Consider the following 20,521-nt stretch of genomic DNA (forward strand, 5'->3'; position numbering starts at 1 on the left):
AGTTGTTTGCACTCCTTTCTTTTGAAGGTAGTGGCAAGGATCTTTTGACCCCAGTTACCTCATAAAAGGACTTGTCCATTTTGTTTATTCATATGCTACTCAGGGAAAAGGACAAGTTAACTTGTTCCTTTCTCTCTAGTTGTTTACATATGTCTCTCATCTCCCTCTGGTACTCTTGCTCCCTCAGACTCTCTCCTATTCCCTTCTGGTACTCTTGCTCCCTAAGGCTGTCTCCCACCTCCCTCTGGTACTCTTCCTCCCTCAGGCTGTCTCCCACCTCCCTCTGGTAGTCCCTATCCCACAGGCTGTTTTCCACCACCTTCTGGTACCCTTGCTCCCTCAGGCTGTCTCCCACCTCCCTCTGGTAGTCCCTATCCCTCAGGCTGTTTTCCACCACCTTCTGGTACCCTTGCTCCCTCAGGCTGTCTCCTTCTCCCTCTGGTACGCTTCCTCAGGCTGTGTCCCACCTGCCCCTGGTACTCTCCCTTCCTCAGGCTGTCTCCCACCTCTCTTGTGTGCTCTCCCTATCTCAAGCTGTCTCCCACCTCTCTTGGGTGCTCTCCCTATCTCTGGCTGTCTCCCCCCCCCCCCGGTACTCTCCCTCCCTCCAGCTGCCTCCCACCTCCCTATGGTACTCTTCCTCCCTCAGACTCTCTCCCACCTCCCTCTGGTACTCTCCCTCCCTTGGGTTGCCTCCCTCCTCCCTCTGGTACTCCCCCTCCCTCAGGTTGTCTCCCAATTCTCTCAGGTGCTCTCCCTCCCTCTGGCTGTCTCCCACCTACCAATGGTACTCTCCCTCCCCCAGGCTGTCTCCCACCGGTACTCTTCTTCCCTCAGGTTGTCTACCACCTCCCTCTGGGACTCTTCTTCCCTCAGGTTGTCTCCCACCTCCCCCTGGTACTATCCCTCCCTCAGGCTGTCTCCCATCTCCCTCTGATACTCTCCCTCTCTCAGGCTGTCTCCCTCCTCCCCTGGTACTAATCCTCCCTCAGGCTCTCTCTCACCTCCCTCTGGTACTCTCCCTCCCTGAGGTTGTCTCCAACCTCCCCCTGGTACTCTCCCTCTCTGAGGCTGTCTCCCACCTCCCTCTGGAACTCTCCCTCCTTCAGGTTTTCTCCCGCCTCTCTCGGGTGATCTCCCTCCCTCTGGCTGTCTCCCACCTCCCTCTGCTACTCTCCCTCTCTGAGGTTGTCTCCAACTTCCCCCTGTTACTCTCCCTCTATGAGGCTCCCTTCCACCTCCCTCTGGTATTCTCCCTCCCTCAGGTTGTCTCCCACCTTTCTTGGGTGCTCTCCCTCCCTCTGGCTGTCTCCCACCTCCCTCTGGTACTCTTCCTCCCTCAGGCTCTCTCCCACCTCCCTCTGGTACTCTTCCTTTCCTGAGGTTGTCCCCCACCTCCCCCTTGTACTCTCCCTATCTGAGGCTGCCTCCCACCTCCCTCTGGTACTCTCCCTCCCTCAGGTTGTATCACACCTCTCTCGGGTGCTCTCCCTCCCTCTGGCTGTCTCCCACCTCCCTCTGGAACTTTTCCTCCCTCAGGCTGTCTCCCATCTCCCTCGGATACTCTCCCTCCCTCAGGCTGTCTTCCACCTCCTCCTGGTACTCTCCCTCCATCCGGCTGTCTCCCACCTCCCTCTCGTACTCTCCCTCCCTCCAGCTGTCTCCCACCTCCCTCTGGTACTCTCCCTCTCTGAGGCTGTCTTCCACCTCCCTCTGATACTCTTCCTCCCTCAGGCTCTCTCCCACCTCCCTCTGGTACTCTCCCTCCCTCAGGTTGTCTCCCACCTCCCCCTGGTACTCTCCCTCGTGAACTCTCGTCACGCCCCCCTGTGCTCTCTCCCACGTCGCCCCCTCCAGGTTCTCTCTGATCCTGTGGTGTACTCTCCCTCAGGTACTCTCACACCCACCTCCCCTCAGGGCACTCTCCATCCCTCTCCCTCAGGTAGTCTCGCACACACCTCCCCTCAGGGCACTCTCCATCCCTCTCCCTCAGGTAGTCTCGTACACACCTCCCCTCAGGGCACTCTCTCTCTCCTGACCCGCCCCCCCCTCAGTCTGTTTCTCACTCTTCCCGGGCAGGCCCTCCCCCTCGGCAGTGTGCAGCCCCTGGCCGTCTCCTCAGGCTCCGGCTGTCTCTCGTTCCGTGCCCACGGCTGTCTCCCGGCCAGTTTCCGGCCGTCTGTCCCGTGCCCCCGGCCGTCTCTCGCCTCTCTCCCCGGTGACGATTGGTGCGCCACAGCCGCTCTCGAGCCGCCTCTGCCCCCGGACTCGGTGCTGCGTCACACGGCCCCCGCCGGCCGCTGTCTCCAGGCCGTCAGCGCTCTCGGGGGGGTCGGGCACCGGTGATCCTCCTCGGCCCCCTCCGGCGGGGCTCCGGCCTGCGTCACTCGGGGGCTGCCTCTGGAGCGCGGCCGTGTCAGTCACCGGAGCCCCCCCCAACCTCCAGCGGGAGACACCCCCCCCCCCCGCCTCTGCTGCGTCACACGCCCGGGCCGCGGGAGAGCGCTGACCCCCGGGCCCCAGAGAGAGGGAGAGCCGAGCCTGGGCCCCCCGATTGAAGGAAAGCCGAGCCCGGGGGCCCCAGAAAGCCGAGCCCAAGGACCCCAGAGAGAGGGAGAGCCGAGCCCGGGGACCCCCGAGACAGGAAGAGCCGAGCCCCGGGGTTCAGAATCAGACAGAGACCCCCTGGGCCCCAGGAGATCGGGTAGAGGCTCCCGGAGACAGGTAGAGACGCCGGCCTGTCAGAGAGATTCCCCCGGAGCGCAGAGACCCCAAGGAGAGGCGGCGCGGCCCCACCGAGCCCCCGGTAGGCCTCTCGGAGACCCTGCGCTCGCCAGGGGCGGCTGCGACCCTTGGAGGGTAACACCTCCCCCGCCCCTCCTCCCTACAGACCCGGGGGGCGCAGAGAGGCAGGCGGGTGGACCTCCTAGACCTCAGGCAGAGACTAGTGACCGCGAAGACCAAGTGTGTAAAGGGCAGCCAGAGATCGACCATCGAGCGAAAGGATGCCTTCCTAGCCCCCAACAGCCCGAGGGAGCCAGGACCTGTGACCCGATCCCCGGAGACAACCAGCCTCGGACCCCTGCAGGTAAGAGGGCCGGGGTGAGGGACTGCGGCCGCCTCTCTCAGGTGCCATGGGTCCCGCTGACTGGGTCAGACCACACCAGGCCTTTCTGCTTTGCACTCAGACTTGTGGAGTTTGTTGCCTTCATAACATTAGTCACAAGTCTCAGCAATGAAAGGCGTATAAAACCATGGGGGGAGACAGCTCCAAGACAGCAGGTAGACGGAGGGAAACACTAGCTAGGCAGACAGCTCCAAGAGAGCAGGCAGATCGAGAGAAACACTGGATTGAGAGGTGGGGAGAGTCAGCTCCAAGGGAGCAATCAGACCGAGAGAAACATTAGGTAGGGAGATGGGGGAGATAGCTGCCACAGAGCTGGCCGACTGAGAGAAACACTGTGTAGGAGAGTAGGGTCTGCTATCCTATGGTCACCCCAAATTTTTGCTTTTTGCTTCACTGGTTTTTGACATACTGAGGCTGTGGGCCTGCTAATCAGACCCCCAGCCTGCTGTTCTCTCTACTAAATTGACACTATGCACTTTAGGTGCATAACCAATTGGAATTGGATCACCCTGTGAGCCCCTGTACCAGTGTACACTAGGTACCCAGGGCATTGGTGTATCTAAGGCCTACCAGGGGCTGAAGCATGTATTGTGCCACCCCTGGCCTGGCCTAACAATTTGACACAACTGGCTGATCACTCAGCTGGGGTAAGTTGGTGTATCCACCTCTTACTTAGGTGTAGTATACCTATACCTAACCTTAAATGGGACACATGTTAACCTATAAGTCACTCCTATGGCAGGCCTTAACAATCCTGAAGGCAGAGTGCTTGGTTTCATGTGAGATGGTGCTCTGGCATGAGCTGGGCCTGTCTGCAGTGGTCGGAACAACTTCCTTCTACTGTTTCCAGATATCGCCATACCATATACTCTTAAGTGCATTATGAACCTCGCGGTTAAATGCTATCTTTGGTTTGGCTTTATCAAAACATGTCGAGTAAGGTGTCATACAAATTGGAATACTAACCCCTCGCCAATTCTGGCGACGGGGTTAGCATTCCACCCTTCTAGAGGGACACGACATGTACAGAACCTGAAACCCGGGTAAAATCAGACATAGCCTCAGCTCCACAAAATGGACGCTGCCACCACCGACACAAGTCTGCCCTCCTGCTGCTGGGAGTCCTTCCAGCTTGGGAGACGTAGACAAAGGGTTTCCTGCCAGGGGAGGTGCGAGCACCACCCCAGACAGGATTTTGTGTATTGGTCAGGTAGGGCTTGAATAGAATCAGACATGCCTGAGGCTCACAAGGAGCCTCGGTGCATATGCCAGTTCAAACAGGTCCTGGGGCACACCAGCCCCGGACCTGGGGCGAGCTGGACAAAGGATTGGGGGTGTAATCACCCCCCTTCCTGGTCCCACCCTTAGGGAGGGACCTAGCAGGTAGTCCGGCCCCTAGAATCCGCTTAAAGGTAGGAGCTGTGTCCTAAGACTTCAGACATCCTGAAATCAACTTAACACTAAGAAGAAGACGGGAACTTCGACGTTCTGCTGCACAGAAGACTGAAGGAATTCTCCCCTATGGTCAGGGAGTGACCATCTTGCTAACGCAAGCACCAACCAGCGAATCGACGTCTGCTTTGCCGCCGCCTCCTGCCGGAGCCCGAGCCCAGAGACCGACAAGAACTGGACCTCCAGACCTCTCACAGCCCGATCCACAGTCCCTGCAGAGAAGGAACCCGTGGAGGCACCGAGACACGTGGAGCCAGCCAATTTGGAAGACACTCGACAAGCTGCAAGTGCGACAACAGAGGCTCCCTCCAAGTTGTGCTTTGGGTCCTGAGAAGCCCAACACCCGAGCAGCATCTGCACCAAAGGTGAGCCCTCCAGCATCTCCACGATCTGCGTGGGGCCCCTCTGCACTTTGCAACTCGACGTGCCTGGCCCGTTGGCTAGTGGCCATTTTGGCGAACTATCTTGAAAACTACGACGCTGGTCTGGTTGCCCCAGACTGGCCCCATCTGCCCTCCAAAGGAGCAGCCCCTCTGACCTTGCTGGTTAGAACCACCAGCTTTCTTCATTTCCTGCGACTCCTGCTTTTGCCAAGGCTTGTTTGCTTCCTTTGAGTCGCCGACACCGCCGACAGCGAGAGCCTGCGTGGGACAGCTCGTGAACCGACTCCTGGACGTCGTCGACCTTCAGGGACCACGTGGCTGCAGAGACAAGCTACACCTCTTCACCTGTTTGCACCCGACATCGCCTGGTACCTACCTGGTGCCACGCCGGTCACTGGCTAGTGACTGTGAACACTGTCCCCTCTGCTTACAGGTCTTCTACAACTCGGATCCATCCTTGGATCCACCGCATCTCTTCTGGACCGACCGCCTGCAGCATCTTTGTCATCGGGCTCCATTGAACAGATAGACGAAACCCGACGCACTTCGAGACCTATGCACCCGCTTCCTGTGGGTGAGGTAAAGCTGGCACTCCGGTGCACAAGTGTAGAGTAACATCTCTAGTGTCTAGGTTTGAAGTCTTGAATTTGTAGTCCAACCAGAAGACCCTTCTAGCAGTAACTTTTGAACTTTTACGCACCCATTGAAAACCTATGGGAGCCCGCGTGTAACTTTCCTCACTGCACACGCGACCCGTGGACCTCCTGGTCACTAACTGAAGTTAGCTCCTTGTAGGCCCAGCGATTCTAGAGGCCCTAGGCCTTTTCCCTTTCCTAGTCGTGGTACTTATACCACTATTTTAGTATATGGTTCGAGCGGCCACCAGGGCCTATCCATATAAAGTGCAACTTCTGTATATTGTGATACTTTCTTGTTTAACGATTTGTGCTCCTGTGCTCATAAAGAGTCTAGGGGATACTTTGAGTAATAAATACATATATATTTTGAATATATATCTGTGTGGTGTCCTTTCATTGGTATAAAGGGGGGTTACATATGGTAAAACAGCTTGCTTAACACGCTTAAACGAGTTTAGCCTCAAAGACTGCTTAGCCTACGCTACCACTAGGGCAGCTAGTCCGAAAAGGTTGACTTACAACCACACCATAAAGGTTGCTTGGCATGGTACAAGGTGGTCACTTTAACTAGTGAACATCATATACCAGGCCAACTTCTCACATTGGTGAGCAGCGGTTGGATTTGAGCTTGCTGTGTTTTACCGTTGTAATCTCTTTGTTACCAATTGAAAGATCACACAGGTACCTGTAGGTACATATAAAACAAGATTAGTTATATACTTATGTTCTACTGAACTTAGTTGTTGTACAGCAAAGGGAGTAGCACACCCTGACTACAACTACTAGATAGGTTTAGTAGGAAAACCACACTTAAGAGCAATGGCTGGGGCAGAGGGGTCCAATGTACCCATCTCTGTCTAGAGTGACCCCCAGAGGGCACCAACCATCTTTGCTACCCTAAACCAGAATGAGCTCAGGCAGTTGGCAAATATCAGGGGCCTTAAACAGCCCAGGAACCCTACCTCTGCTGAACTCAGAGAACTCTTACAAACTGATGAAGATCAGAGAGCTCTCAAGAAAGCCTCCCAGTTAGACCCCTCAGGGACTGGAACAGGAGGCCCTCCTTCTGAAGATGCTACTGAAGTACCCCTTTCTAACAGTCGCCCCTTAGTTGAGAATCAGACTACAGATGATGAGGATCAGCATAGGGACAGGGATGACAAAGGGGGTGAGTCTGATAGTAGTAGTAGTTCTGATGGGAGAAATAGCCCAGTGCCAGGTGCTATACCTGGCACAGCTAACTTAAGACTACTTGGGACTGACAATGGGTTCCCCCCCATTGAATCTCCCTATTGGTCTTAACCAGGGGTTTGGGAGACAGAGGAATCACTCAGGTGACTCTAATGCCTCTCATGCCTCTAGAGGCTCTCAGGGTCACTCCAGAAGAAGGATGACCAGCCCTCAGAGGAGGGAGCATGAGGCCAGAATGCAGGAAGCCCAGCTGAGGATCAGGAAGCAGGAGCTAGAAGTAGCCCTGATGGAAGAGAAACTGAGCAAGGCTAGGCAACCTAGAGAGGGTGGGTCTATACCCACTGGTGGCAGCATTGTCCCTAGGGACAAAGATAGGGTCTTTGATAATAGGAACCTGTTGATATTAGGTATATCACCACATGTCCTTGCTGTGACCAGGTCACAGGCCAAAAAGTGCCTTACTGAACCACAGGTCTTGGATCCTGGAACAATGGACCAAGCACCTACCAAGAAGAAGAACAGGAGGGTTAAGGCTGTGCCTTCCCCCCTGCCTCCAAGTGATGATCAGTCTTCCCAGGAGGATGATCTAGAGGACCCTGAAGGAACTGTCCCTGAAGAGCTTGAACCTGACCAGGTTGAGTTTCTGGGGACAGGGGGACCTTCCAGGGCTGACTTGGGGCAGGCTCAGTTATCCTGTCCATCTCTTGAACCCCTCAGACAGCTGGCTGCTGCTGAGGCTGCTGGGAATGCTCAAGGTACCCATAAAGTGTATTGGGATGATGGGCTTCTTTATTCAGAGGCTAGAGACCCAAAACCTGGTGCAGCCAGGAGGTTGGTTATACCTCTGCAATTTAGGGGCTTCCTTCTTACCTTGGCCCATGATATTCCTCTAGCAGGACACTTAGGCCAGAACAAGACTTGGGACAGGCTTGTCCCTCACTTTCACTGGCCTCACATGAATGAAGATACCAAGGAGTTTTGTCGCTCCTGTGTGACCTGCCAAGCCAGTGGCAAATCAGGTGGCACAACAAAGGCCCCCCTAATACCACTACCTGTGGTGGGGGTTCCCTTTGAAAGAGTGGGAATAGATATAGTGGGTCCCATGGATCCCCCCACTGCATCTGGGCACAGATTTAAACTGGTGGTAGTGGATCATGCCACCAGGTATCCAGAGGCAATTCCCCTTAGGACCACAACAGCTCCTGTGGTGGCCAGGGCCCTGCTGGGAGTATTCTCCAGAGTGGGGTTTCCTAAGGAGGTGGTTTCTGACAGAGGTACCAACTTCATGTCAGCATACTTGACAGCTATGTGGAAGGAATGTGGTGTCAACTACAAGTTCACCACCCCTTATCACCCACAATGCAATGGGCTTGTTGAGAGACTCAACAAAACCCTAAAGGGTATGATCAAAGGATTACCTGAAAAGCTCAGGCGAAGATGGGACATCCTTCTACCCTGCCTTCTGTTTGCTTACAGAGAGGTCCCACAAAAAGGAGTTGGCTACAGCCCCTTTGAATTGTTGTTTGGGCACCCTGTAAGAGGCCCCCTATGTCTGGTGAGGGAAGGATGGGAGTTACCTCTCAAAAAGCCTAAACAAGACATAGTGGACTATGTACGTGGTCTCCGCTCCAGGATGGCTGAGTATATGGAGAAGGCATCCACAAACCTTGAGGCAAGCCAGGCCTTACAGAAAGCTTGGCATGACCAAAAGGCTGTCTTGGTTGAGTTTCAGCCAGGACAGAAGGTATGGGTGTTGGAGCCAGTGGCCCCAGCAGCACTCCAAGACAAATGGTCTGGACCCCATACAATCCTGGAAAAGAAGGGAGAGGTTACCTACTTGGTGGACCTAGGCACTCCCAGGAATCCCCACAGGGTACTCCATGTTAACAGGTTAAAAGCATATGTTGAAAGGGCAGACATGGACTTGCTCATGGCTACAGATGAGGGACAGGAGGAAGAGAGTGACCCTCTCCCAGACCTGTACTCTCAGAACCCTGAAGATGGTTCAGTTGAAGGAGTGACCCTTGGAGGCAACCTCACTGAACATCAGCAGATTGAATGTAGACAGGTTCTACAATCATTTCAGCATATGATCTCACTGATACCTAGTCAAACTGATTGGTGTACCCATGTGGTGGACACCGGTGACAGTCTCCCTGTAAAGAATAAACTTTACAGACAACCTGACCATGTCAAGGACTGTATAAAGGCTGAGGTACACAAAATGCTGCAACTGGGTGTCATTGAGCCCTCAGAGAGCCCCTGGGCTAGCCCAGTGGTTCTGGTCCCCAAACCTCACACCAAAGATGGCAAGAGAGAGATGAGGTTCTGTGTGGATTACAGAGGACTCAATGCTGTCACTAGGACAGATGCACATCCTATTCCAAGGGCAGATGAGCTCATAGATAAACTGGCTTCTGCTAAGTTTTTGAGCACATTTGATTTGACAGCTGGCTATTGGCAAATCAGGTTAGCTGAGGAGTCTAAGGCCAAAACAGCATTTTCAACCCCCAGGAGGACACTACCAATTTTTGGTGATGCCCTTTGGTCTGAAGAATGCACCTGCCACCTTCCAAAGGTTGGTGAATCAAGTCCTTACTGGGTTGGATGACTTTTGTGCAGCATATCTTGATGACATTGCTGTCTTTAGCTCCACCTGGGAGGATCACCTGATCCACCTGAAGAAGGAACTTGAGGCTCTGCAAAAGGCAGGCCTCACTATCAAGGCTACTAAGTGCCAGATAGGGCAGAGTAAGGTTGTGTATTTGGGCCACCTTGTAGGTGGAGGCCAAGTTCAACCACTGGAGAGTAAGATACAATCCATCAAGGACTGGTCTCCTCCAACCACCCAGACTCAAGTTCGAGCTTTCTTGGGCTTGACTGGGTACTACAGGAAGTTTGTTAAGAACTATGGGTCCATTGTGACTCCTCTTAATGATCTGACATCCAAGAAGATGCCCAAAAAGGTTCAGTGGACAGTAAGCTGTCAAAAGGCATTTGATGACCTGAAGAAGGCCATGTGCGCTGCACCTATCCTGAAAAGTCCTGACTACTCCAAAGAGTTTATTGTCCAAACAGATGCGTCTGAGTTGGGTGTGGGAGCTGTGCTGTCACAACTTAATGTAGATGGTCAAGACCAACCCATTGCTTTTATTAGCAGAAGGTTGACCCCCAGAGAGAAGAATTGGTCAGCTATTGAGAGGGAGGCCTTTGCTGTGGTGTGGGCCCTGAAGAAGCTGAGGCCATACTTGTTTGGCACTCACTTCAAGATTCAGACCGACCATAAGCCCCTCTTGTGGCTAAATCAGATGAAGGGTGAAAACCCCAAACTGCTTAGGTGGTCCATTTCCCTACAGGGGATGGACTTTACAGTGGAGCACCGGCCAGGTACAGACCATGGGAATGCAGATGGTCTCTCCAGGTACTACCACTTAGGACATGAAGACGAGACTGGTCAAGGCTAGTTTAATGTCCCTGCGTTTGGGGGGGGGTTGTGTAGGAGAGTAGGGTCTGCTATCCTATGGTCACCCCAAATTTTTGCTTTTTGCTTCACTGGTTTTTGACATACTGAGGCTGTGCGCCTGCTGTTCTCTCTACTAAATTGACACTATGCAATTTAGGTGCATAACCAATTGGAATTGGATCACCCTGTGAGCCCCTGTACCATTGTACACTAGGTACCCAGGGCATTGGTGTATCTAAGGCCTACCAGGGGCTGAAGCATGTATTGTACCACCCCTGGCCTGGCCTAACAATTTGACACAACTGGCTGATCACTCAGCTGGGGTAAGTTGGTGTATCCACCTCTTACTTAGGTGTAGTATACCTATACCTAACCTTAAATGGGACACATGTTAACCTATAAGTCACTCCTATGGCAGGCCTTAACAATCCTGAAGGCAGAGTGCTTGGTTTCATGTGAGATGGTGCTCTGGCATGAGCTGAGCCTGTCTGCAGTGGTCGGAACAACTTCCTTCTACTGTTTCCAGATATCGTCATACCATATACTCCTAAGTGCATTATGAACCTCGCGGTTAAATGCTATCTTTGGTTTGGCTTTATCAAAACATGTCGAGTAAGGTGTCATACGAATTGGAATACTAACCCCTCGCCAATTCTGGCGACGGGATTAGCATTCCACCCTTCTAGAGGGACACAACATGTACAGAACCTGAAACCCGGGTAAAATCAGACATAGCCTCAGCTCCACAAAATGGACGCTGCCACCACCGACACAAGTCTGCCCTCCTGCTGCTGGGAGTCCTCCCAGCTTGGGAGACGTGGACAAAGAGTTTCCTGCCAGTGGAGGTGCGAGCACCACCCCAGACAGGATTTTGTGTATTGGTCAGGTAGGGCTTGAATAGAATCAGACATGCCTGAGGCTCACAAGGAGCCTCGGTGCATATGCCAGTTCAAACCGGTCCTGGGGCACACCAGCCCCGGACCTGGGGCGAGCTGGACAAAGGATTGGGGGTGTAACCACCCCCCTTCCTGGTCCCACCCTTAGGGAGGGACCTAGCAGGTAGTCCGGCCCCTAGAATCCGCTTAAAGGTAGGAGCTGTGTCCTAAGACTTCAGACATCCTGGAATCAACTTAACACAAAGAAGAAGACGGGAACTTCGACGTTCTGCTGCACAGAAGACTGAAGGAATTCTCCCCTATGGTCAGGGAGTGACCATCTTGCTAACGCAAGCACCAACCAGCGAATCGACGTCTGCTTTGCCGCCGCCTCCTGCCAGAGCCCGAGCCCAGAGACCGACAAGAACTGGACCTCCAGACCTCTCACAGCCCGATCCACAGTCCCTGCAAAGAAGGAACCCGTGGAGGCACCGAGACACGTGGAGCCAGCCATTTTGGAAGACACTCGACAAGCTGCAAGCGCGACAACAGAGGCTCCCTCCAAGTTGTGCTTTGGGTCCTGAGAAGCCCAACACCCGAGCAGCATCTGCACCAAAGGTGAGCCCTCCAGCATCTCCACGATCTGCGTGGGGCCCCTCTGCACTTTGCAACTCGACGTGCCTGGCCCGTTGGCTAGTGGCCATTTTGGCGAACTATCTTGAAAACTACGACGCTGGTCTGGTTGCCCCAGACTGGCCCCTGCTGCCCTCCAAAGGAGCAGCCCCTCTGACCTTGCTGGTCAGAACCACCAGCTTTCTTCATTTCCTGCGACTCCTGCTTTTGCCAAGGCTTGTTTGCTTCCTTTGAGTCGCCGACACCGAGAGCCTGCGTGGGACAGCTCGTGAACCGACTCCTGGACGTCGTCGACCTTCAGGGACCACGTGGCTGCAGAGACAAGCTACACCTCTTCACCTGTTTGCACCCGACATCGCGTGGTACCTACCTGGTGCCACGCCGGTCACTGGCTAGTGACTGTGAACACTGTCCCCTCTGCTTACAGGTCTTCTACAACTCCGATCCATCCTTGGATCCACCGCATCTCTTCTGGACCGACCGCCTGCAGCATCTTTGTCATCGGGCTCCATTGAACAGATAGACGAAACCCGACGCACTTCGAGACCTATGCACCCGCTTCCTGTGGGTGAGGTAAAGCTGGCACTCCGGTGCACAAGTGTAGAGTAACATCTCTAGTGTCTAGGTTTGAAGTCTTGAATTTGTAGTCCAACCAGAAGACCCTTCTAGCAGTAACTTTTGAACTTTTACGCACCCATTGAAAACCTATGGGAGCCCGCGTGTAACTTTCCTCACTGCACACGCGACCCGTGGACCTCCTGGTCACTAACTGAAGTTAGCTCCTTGTAGGCCCAGCGATTCTAGAGGCCCTAGGCCTTTTCCTAGTCGTGGTACTTATACCACTATTTTAGTATATGGTTCGAGCGGCCACCAGGGCCTATCCATATAAAGTGCAACTTCTGTATATTGTGATACTTTCTTGTTTAACGATTTGTGCTCCTGTGCTCATAAAGAGTCTAGGGGATACTTTGAGTAATAAATACATATATATTTTGAATATATATCTGTGTGGTGTCCTTTCATTGGTATAAAGGGGGGTTACATATGGTAAAACAGCTTGCTTAACACGCTTAAACGAGTTTAGCCTCAAAGACTGCTTAGCCTACGCTACCACTAGGGCAGCTAGTCCGAAAAGGTTGACTTACAACCACACCATAAGGGTTGCTTGGCATGGTACAAGGTGGTCACTTTAACTAGTGAACATCATATACCAGGCCAACTTCTCACACACTGGATAGGGAGAAAAGGAGGAGACAGCTCCAAGAGAGCTGGCAGACCGAGAGAAACATTGGATAGGGAGAAAAGGGGGAGACAGCTCCAAGTGAGCAGGCAGACCGAGAGAAACACTGGATAGGGAGACAGCTCCAAGAGAGCAGGCCGACTGAGAGAAACACTGGCTAGGGAGATAGCTCCAAGAGAGCAGCCCACTGAGAGAAACACTGGATAAGGAGATGGGGGAGACAGCTCCAAGAGAGCAGGCACACCGAGAGAAACACTGGATGGGGGAGACAGCTCCAAGAGAGCAGGCACGCCGAGAGAAACACTGGATAGGGAGACAGCTCCAAGAGAGCAGGCCGACTGAGAGAAACACTGGATAGGGAGATGGGGGAGACAGCTCCAAAAGAGCAGGCCCCTGATAGAAACACTGGATAGGGAGTCCGCTCCAAGAGAGCAGGCCCCTGATAGAAACACTGGATAGGGAGATGGGGGAAGACAGCTCCAAGAGAGCAGGCAGACCGAGAGAAACCCTGGATAGGGAGTCAGCTGCCAGAGAGCAGGCAGACCGAGAGAAACCCTGGATAGGGAGATGGGGGAGACAGCTCCAAGAGAGAAGGCATACTGACAGAAACACCAGGATAAGGAGACCGAGTAAGGTAGAGGAAAGGAAGGGGGGCAGCCCCGAGGAGGCAGATATATTGAGACAAACGCAAGGGTATGGCAACAAACTGAAAGTTAGAGGAAGACAATCCCCAGGAAGACGAAGCAGTGAGACTGAAAGAGACAATAGGGTAAGAAAACCGACGCAGAGATAGGAGAGACAGTCCAGTCCATTGGAAGACAGCTGAGGGAGGGACTAAAAGAAACAGCAGGGTAAGATAAAAGCCAGGCAGAGATGGGAGAAACTTTCTATTGGTAGAGACAGAGGTACTACAAGAAACAGCGGGGTAAGAAAACAGCCTGTCAGAGATGGGAGAGACAGTCCACTGGAAGACAACAGAAGGACTAAAAGAAACAGCAAGGTTACAAAACAAATAGTAGGGTGATTAAAAACAACTAAGAAAAGCAAGGGGAACAGAGAGTGGGGGAAACAGCAGGGAGAGGGCACAATAGGAAGGCAGAGAGACTGAAAGAAATAGCAGGGTAAGAAGCTAACCGTCTAGAGGAAGCGGCACAACTCACGTGATTGGGAAGGTAGAGTGAGAAAAACAACAAGGCGATAATTAAAACAAGCATTGAAAATGCAATAGGCCTCGCCCTCGTTTAAGTTAAAGCAATTCTGTTTGTAATTAGGTGGTTTTTTAGCTTTGCTTTTATTAGTGTTTTTTAAACTTTCATGTACATAATATGCATATATATGTGTATATATATTATCTACTGGCGGTCGCCAGTAGATAGTTATAGTTAGGACCGTGTTTCCATAGGAAATCTGAAAATTCTATTTTGAATAACTTTGGCGCCGGTTGACGAATCTTCGCGAAATTTTCAAAACTAATGGGGCGCTCCGCTCAGCTCCTACCCTGAAAGTCTCGGGGTGATTCGTCAAACGGGGGCCGAGAAAAAAGGGGGGTCCCAAAACACGTTTTCCCCATGCATTTTTCCATAGGACCTTTAGTCGAAGGTACAGCCCGAACGGCTGAACAGAATTACTTGAAATTTGGCAAAGAGGTAGTCCTCAGGTCAGGGAAGTGCCTTTTGCATATATGGAGTCAATCTGTTCAGTAGTTCCTGAGAAAATTGCATTTAAAAGCACATACATATCTATAACCGCGCACCGTGCGCGCACCCTAACGTGCGCGAGCGTAATTCTGATTGGTGGTTACATGTCAGTCAACGTTCGTATCGGTCGAAATCAGGAAGTGTCGGCCGCCATTTTGTTTGTTATCAGTGCGAGAGTGGAAAAGGAAGGTGGCGAACGTGAAAAGGGGGCAGGCTAGAGAGTTCCTGACCCCCTAGCCTTTGTCAGGGGGTCCCTGAAGGACCCCGAAGGCAGAATTTTTTTTTAAACATTTTTTTTAAAAAAAAAATCGCGGGGGTGCGCGCACGGTGAAAAACCATTAAAAAAAAACAACATTTTTTATACGTAGTTTATTGTAAAATAAATATATAAAAGAATAATAATACATACATAACTTAGCATTTAAAAAAACGTACAAATTCACTGAAAAAACCATAGGTTTCACACACGTTATAGTTAGGAATTAGCATTTAAAAAACCTAGCAAATTCACTTAAAAAACCATAGGTTTCACACGTGTTATAGTTAGGTGGATATTTTACTCCTAAAAAACCAATGAAATTCCCCCGTTATAGTTACTTCAGATAACTATAACTCGCACGACCGCCACTCTATCACAAGGATGATGTCATCAGTGATGTCAAGAGTGATGTCACTGACCATGTCATGAGTGATGTAATGTGACGTCATGAGCACAGGATTGCGGGCGCGCGAGTTATAGTTATCTGAAGTAACTATAACGGGGGAATTTCATTGGTTTTTTAGGAGTGAAATATCCACCTAACTATAACCTGTGTGAAACCTATGTTTTTTTTAAGTGAATATATATATATATATATATATATATATATATATATATATATACACATATGTGTGCGCGTAGAGAGAGGTAGAGTGGTAGAGAGTGAGTAGTAGAGAGTAGAGAGTAGTAGCAAGTGAGTAGTAGAGAGTAGAGTGAGTAGTAGAGTAGAGTGAGTAGTAGAGAGTAGAGTAGAAAAGAGTAGTAGAGAGTGAGTAGAGAGTGAGTAGTAGAGAGTAGTAGAGTGAGTAGTAGTGAGTGAGTAGTAGAGTAGAGATGTAGTAGAGAGTAGTAGAGAGTAGTAGAGTGTAGTAGTAGTGAGTCGTAGTAGAGAGAGAGTAGTAGAGAGTGAGTAGTAGAAAGTTAGTAGTAGAGAGTAGAGTGAGTAGTAGAGCGTGAGTAGTAGAGCGTGAGTAGGAGAGAGAGAGAGGTAGAAAGTATTAGAGAGTAGTAGAGAGTGAGTAGTAGAGAGTGAGTAGTTATATTGACATTTGCCTGTGTTTTGAAATGAATTATTTTTGTGACCCCGCAATATACAGCTGCAGCTTGTTGTTCTGCCAATTATCCTACCATATAGCTGCATTATGGGACATGGAGTTTCTAGCGCTTTACAGACTCGGAGCTGCAAGCATCCTCTTGGTCTGCAAGCTTAATCCCGCTTTAGACTATAACCATCTGGTCCCGGAGCCCGGTGAACAATAACGTTTGGGCTATTTAAATTTTGGCAGAAAATTAGCTCGATTGTGCAGCTGAAATCTGAGGTGACGCATGCACAGACATGGCATTTACTTGGGCGAACTCCAAACAACATCGGCAGTAACCACTAGACACAAATTTTAACTACTGACATTCCTTTCTTTTTAACAAGTAATTTTTTATCATGTTGAAGGTTCAAAATGATAATACAGGATCAAGAGTTTGGTGATATACCTTTAAATGCCCGCATTAATCCCATCGTGACAAATGTTTCATAACGTTTTCTATGATTGATTTATTCATGATGTCTGTATTTTTTTTTTGTATTTTCAGCAAACGTATATGTAAGAATTGCGTGTAATATTCATTCTTGGTGTTATGCCTTACCTGTGTTAGTGCCGATTTTCGGATGGTGACAGCATTTACTTAAGGAATTTGGGCCGTTAGTGGAACATATACATCACAGTATGTTTTCTCTGTCTATACTTTAGTCAGGTGGGAAGGGCTGTATAAATGAAGCATTACAGAAACACCAAATTAGATTGACAAAGGCCTTTTGAAGGCTGAAACGCGTCTCTCCTGATGCTTGGGATTGAGGGCGACCACAATGAAATAAAGTGATGCCGAATCCTGAAACCACTTGTGTCCGTGCTTCCTTCCATGGTGTCGCCGTGGGAGGTGGATTGTTTTGTTGGTATATATATATATATATATATATATATATATACACACATATGTGTGCGCGTAGAGAGAGGTAGAGTGAGTAGTAGAGGGTAGTAGAGAGTGAGTAGTAGAGAGTGAGTAGTAGAGAGTAGAGTAATAGTATAGAGTAGTAGAGAGTTAATAGTAGAGTGAGTAGAGAGTGAGTAGTAGAGAGTAGAGTAGTAGAGAGTTAGTAGTAGAGTTAGTAGTAGAGAGTGAGTAGTAGAGAGTGAGTAGTAGAGAGTAGTAGAGTGAGTAGTAGTGAGTTAGTAGTAGAGAGTAGAGATGTAGTAGTAGGTAGTAGAGAGTAGTAGAGTGAGTAGCAGAGAGTAGTAGTGAGTAGTAGAGAGTAGTAGAGTGAGTAGTAAGAGTGAGTAGTAGAGTAGTAGTAAGAGAGTAGTAGAGTGTAGTAGTAGTGAGTGGTAGTAGAGAGAGAGTAGTAGAGAGTAGTAGAGTGAGTAGTAGAGAGTGAGTATTAGAAAGTGAGTAGTAGAGAGTAGAGTAGTAGAGTGAGTAGTAGAGCGTGAGTAGTAGAGTATAGAGATTGAGTAGGAGAGAGTGAGAGGTAGAGAGTATTAGCGAGTAGTAGAGAGTGAGTAGTTGAGAGCAGTAGAGAGAGTAGTAGTAGAGAGGAGTAGAGAGAGAGTAGTAGAGAGTTGGTAGTAGAGAGGAGTAGAGAGTAGTAGAAAGTAGAAGGGTGAGTAGTAGAGCAGTAGAGAGTGAGTAGTAGAGAGTGAGTAGTAGAGAGTAGTAGAGAGAGTAATAGAGAGCATTAGAGTGAGTAGTATATAGAGAGTAGTAGAGTGAGTAGAGAGTAGAGTGAGTAGTAGAGCGTAGTAGAGTGAGTAGTAGTGATTAGTAGAGAGTGAGCAGTAGAGTAGTAGAGAGTGAGTAGTAGAGTAGTAGCATGAGTAGTAGAGTAGTAGCGAGAGTAGTAGTGAGTGAGTAGAGTAGAGTGAGTAGTAGCGAGTGAGTAGAGTGAGTAGTAGAGAGAGTAGTAGAGAGTGAGTAGTAGAGAGTAGAGATAGAGAGTAGTAGAGAGTGAGTAGTAGAGAGTGAGTGTAGATTGACAGTTTACCGATGCTATGCGGGTGGTGGAGGATTCTGTCAGACACACAATTGATCTCCCAATGACCACACCATTTAACGGCGAAGATACCCAAGAGGGAAATATAATTATTGTTGGTGAAGTAAATTTGACTCCTTTACTGATAACATCTGACCCTATATCGACGCCTCAAATAAGCGATAATACTTTGGGTACAAGTATTGGAGCAACGTTGAATGGTAGTGATAGTGATAAAGGAGCTGGGAATTGTAGCTTTATGTTTTGGAATATCGCTGGCTTAACATCAAAAGTGACAAATGGAATATGGGTAGAATTCATACTCTTTTCTATTCATTTCAGTTCTGAATATTTTTCAATCGCTGTGACGATCAGGGGATAGAAGGGTTCGAATGTCAGAGCAGCCATCATTCTTAGGTAATGAGTTCAGCATTTGCGGCCAGTTGGCGATCTGGGGAGGAGTGGCCAGGGGATCGATCAGGGCTTCTGCGCGTTTGGCTTTTGATGTGGCTTGCAGAATGTCAGTACATCAGCTGGATTGTTGAAGAATCGGGCTTTGTCCTTCACCATTACTCGCAGTTTAGCCGGATATAGCATGGCATATTTCAAGCCCATCGTGCGTGGCTGTTGCTTGGCCTTTACAAACTTGTGGCATGCTTCTTGCACTGCAGCTGTGTGATCCGGATAAAAGGAGAGCACGGCGCCTTGGTATTGTACCGGTGCGTTCTCCTGTGCCAGCCGAAGAATCGTATCTCGGTCCCTATAGTTGAGCAAGCAGGCAATAATGGGGCGCGGCGGAGTGCCCGGAGGGGTGGTGGCGGAGGTCGAGCGACCTGTGCTCTCTTTCCACGATAAAGGTTTTGGAGAATTTATTGGCCCCAAATATGTCCGCCAGCATTGCTTCAACGAATGGCTCTGGCCGTCCAATCTTCGTGGATTATGCAAGGCCCAAGATTCAGACGTTATTTCTCTGGGACCTTGCCTCTAAGTCCTTATTCTTTATGGCTACAGTCTTAAGTAGGCGCTCCACTCGTTCTAGTTGTCGTGTTGTATCCTTCGCTATGTCTTCATGAGATGAGATACGCTGCTCCGCCTCATCCAGCCTGGTGTTATGGCCATCCAGGCGTTCTCCCATTCTGTCCATCCTGGAGGTCAGGGAGTGAAATCTGGAGTTTGTGGCACGGAATCCGTCGCAGAGTTCTGCCGTTATAGCTGCTGCACCCTCTGGAGCTATAGGCTGTTCAAGTTGCTCTGGTCCTCCATCCCCCTCAGTGCCCTGTTCTGCTCTTTCTGCCACACTCTGCCCACCAAAATTCAGTTTTCGTTGCTTGGGATCTCCTCGACCCATGACTGCAGCGTTGTATTGGGAGCCCACTGAGTGAGGCGATTGAAAGGTCCCCCTGCTGGCAACGGGAGCGGGGGTGTTTAGTTACCCCATCCCGTTTTAGCCAGTCGTGCCAGTTAGTGCCCAAGGTTTTTGTTTCCGCGGGGCGTTTCTCCCCGCCCTCTTAAATATATGCACTTCGGCAGATTAGCCCAGGGGTCCACGTGACCGTCGTCGAGACAGTTTATAAAGGATCAGTAATGTTGGTCAATTAAGATCTAGCTGATGTGCCCAGCCTCAGCGCCAGATGTCTGCTCTTAAGCCCTCTTGAGGGCTCCCCCGGATTCCGGGCGGGTGTGCTGCTTGCTAGTACTTCAGCGGTGGTCTGATCGGCGGTGTCGTTTCTCTCTAATCCCCAGCAATATTTTGTCTATTTTAATGCTGCTCAGGTGCTGGTTCCAAGCCCGTGTGGTGTGATTGGGGGTGCTGCGCAGGTATAAGTATTTACCTTTTTTATGTGGTCTTTGTTTCTTCTACAGGGCGGAAAGGCGTGTGTGCACTGTCGTGGCGCAGAGGATGGTTTATGCAGGCATTATCGGTGTCACATTGTGGCTTCGCCATCGTCACTCGCCAGGAGCCCATGGATGTGCGTTGTCGCTATTTTCAGATAGCCCGCATCAGCTGATTGTCGTTCGCGTTGGGGATTCTCACCCTCGGGCCATCTATACCACAGCGCAGATTGTTTCTGCTACATTTTGAGCAGCGGGGGCGTCCGGATCATGCCATTTCCATCTTCATTAGGGCATAGGGCGCCGGAGCTTCAATGCCGTACGGCCATCTTGGTCGACGGCTTGGCCACTCAAGGAGAGAGAAGCTATTTTAAAGGTTTAAAGTTTAAGTAAAAATTGCGTCAAGAAACAGAAATCTCTAATTGTGTGTATCTGATTGCGCTTGACCCAGACAAAGTCAAAGTTTAGGCCGACCTCGATGGAGTGTAGGCCGGATAGAGGGGCTAGGTTAGTCCTATTCAAAAAGGTGTCATCTTAAAATCTGCCTGCAGCGTTCTAAACCTCAGGATTTAACAGGAGCGCTAAACTGATGCCAGCCAAGGGTCCAGGACCCGGGGAAGTGACCCCTCGGGGATGAGGAACACAATCCAGCAGAGTTCAGCAGGGCTCGGGGAGGTCCATTTGCAGGTCCAGTTTCAGCAGGTTAGC

At 50.5% G+C, this 20,521-nt stretch overlaps 1 protein-coding gene across 2 annotated transcripts in view; it reads left to right on the top strand.

The window, feature by feature from the left end:
* Positions 1–2,097: 2,097 nt before the first annotated feature.
* The window catches only part of PHF1 (PHD finger protein 1), a 959,509-nt gene continuing 941,085 nt past the window's right edge, over positions 2,098–20,521 (top strand). For both annotated transcript variants that reach the window (XM_085623702.1, XM_085623708.1), the window contains exon 1: positions 2,098–3,088. The gene's annotated coding sequence lies outside the window, so the exon portion shown is untranslated. The remainder of the gene's footprint in view (positions 3,089–20,521) is intronic.

Source organism: Triturus cristatus, chromosome 1_1, assembly GCF_964204655.1.
Source record: "Triturus cristatus chromosome 1_1, aTriCri1.1, whole genome shotgun sequence".
Taxonomy (NCBI): Eukaryota; Metazoa; Chordata; class Amphibia; order Caudata; family Salamandridae; genus Triturus; species Triturus cristatus.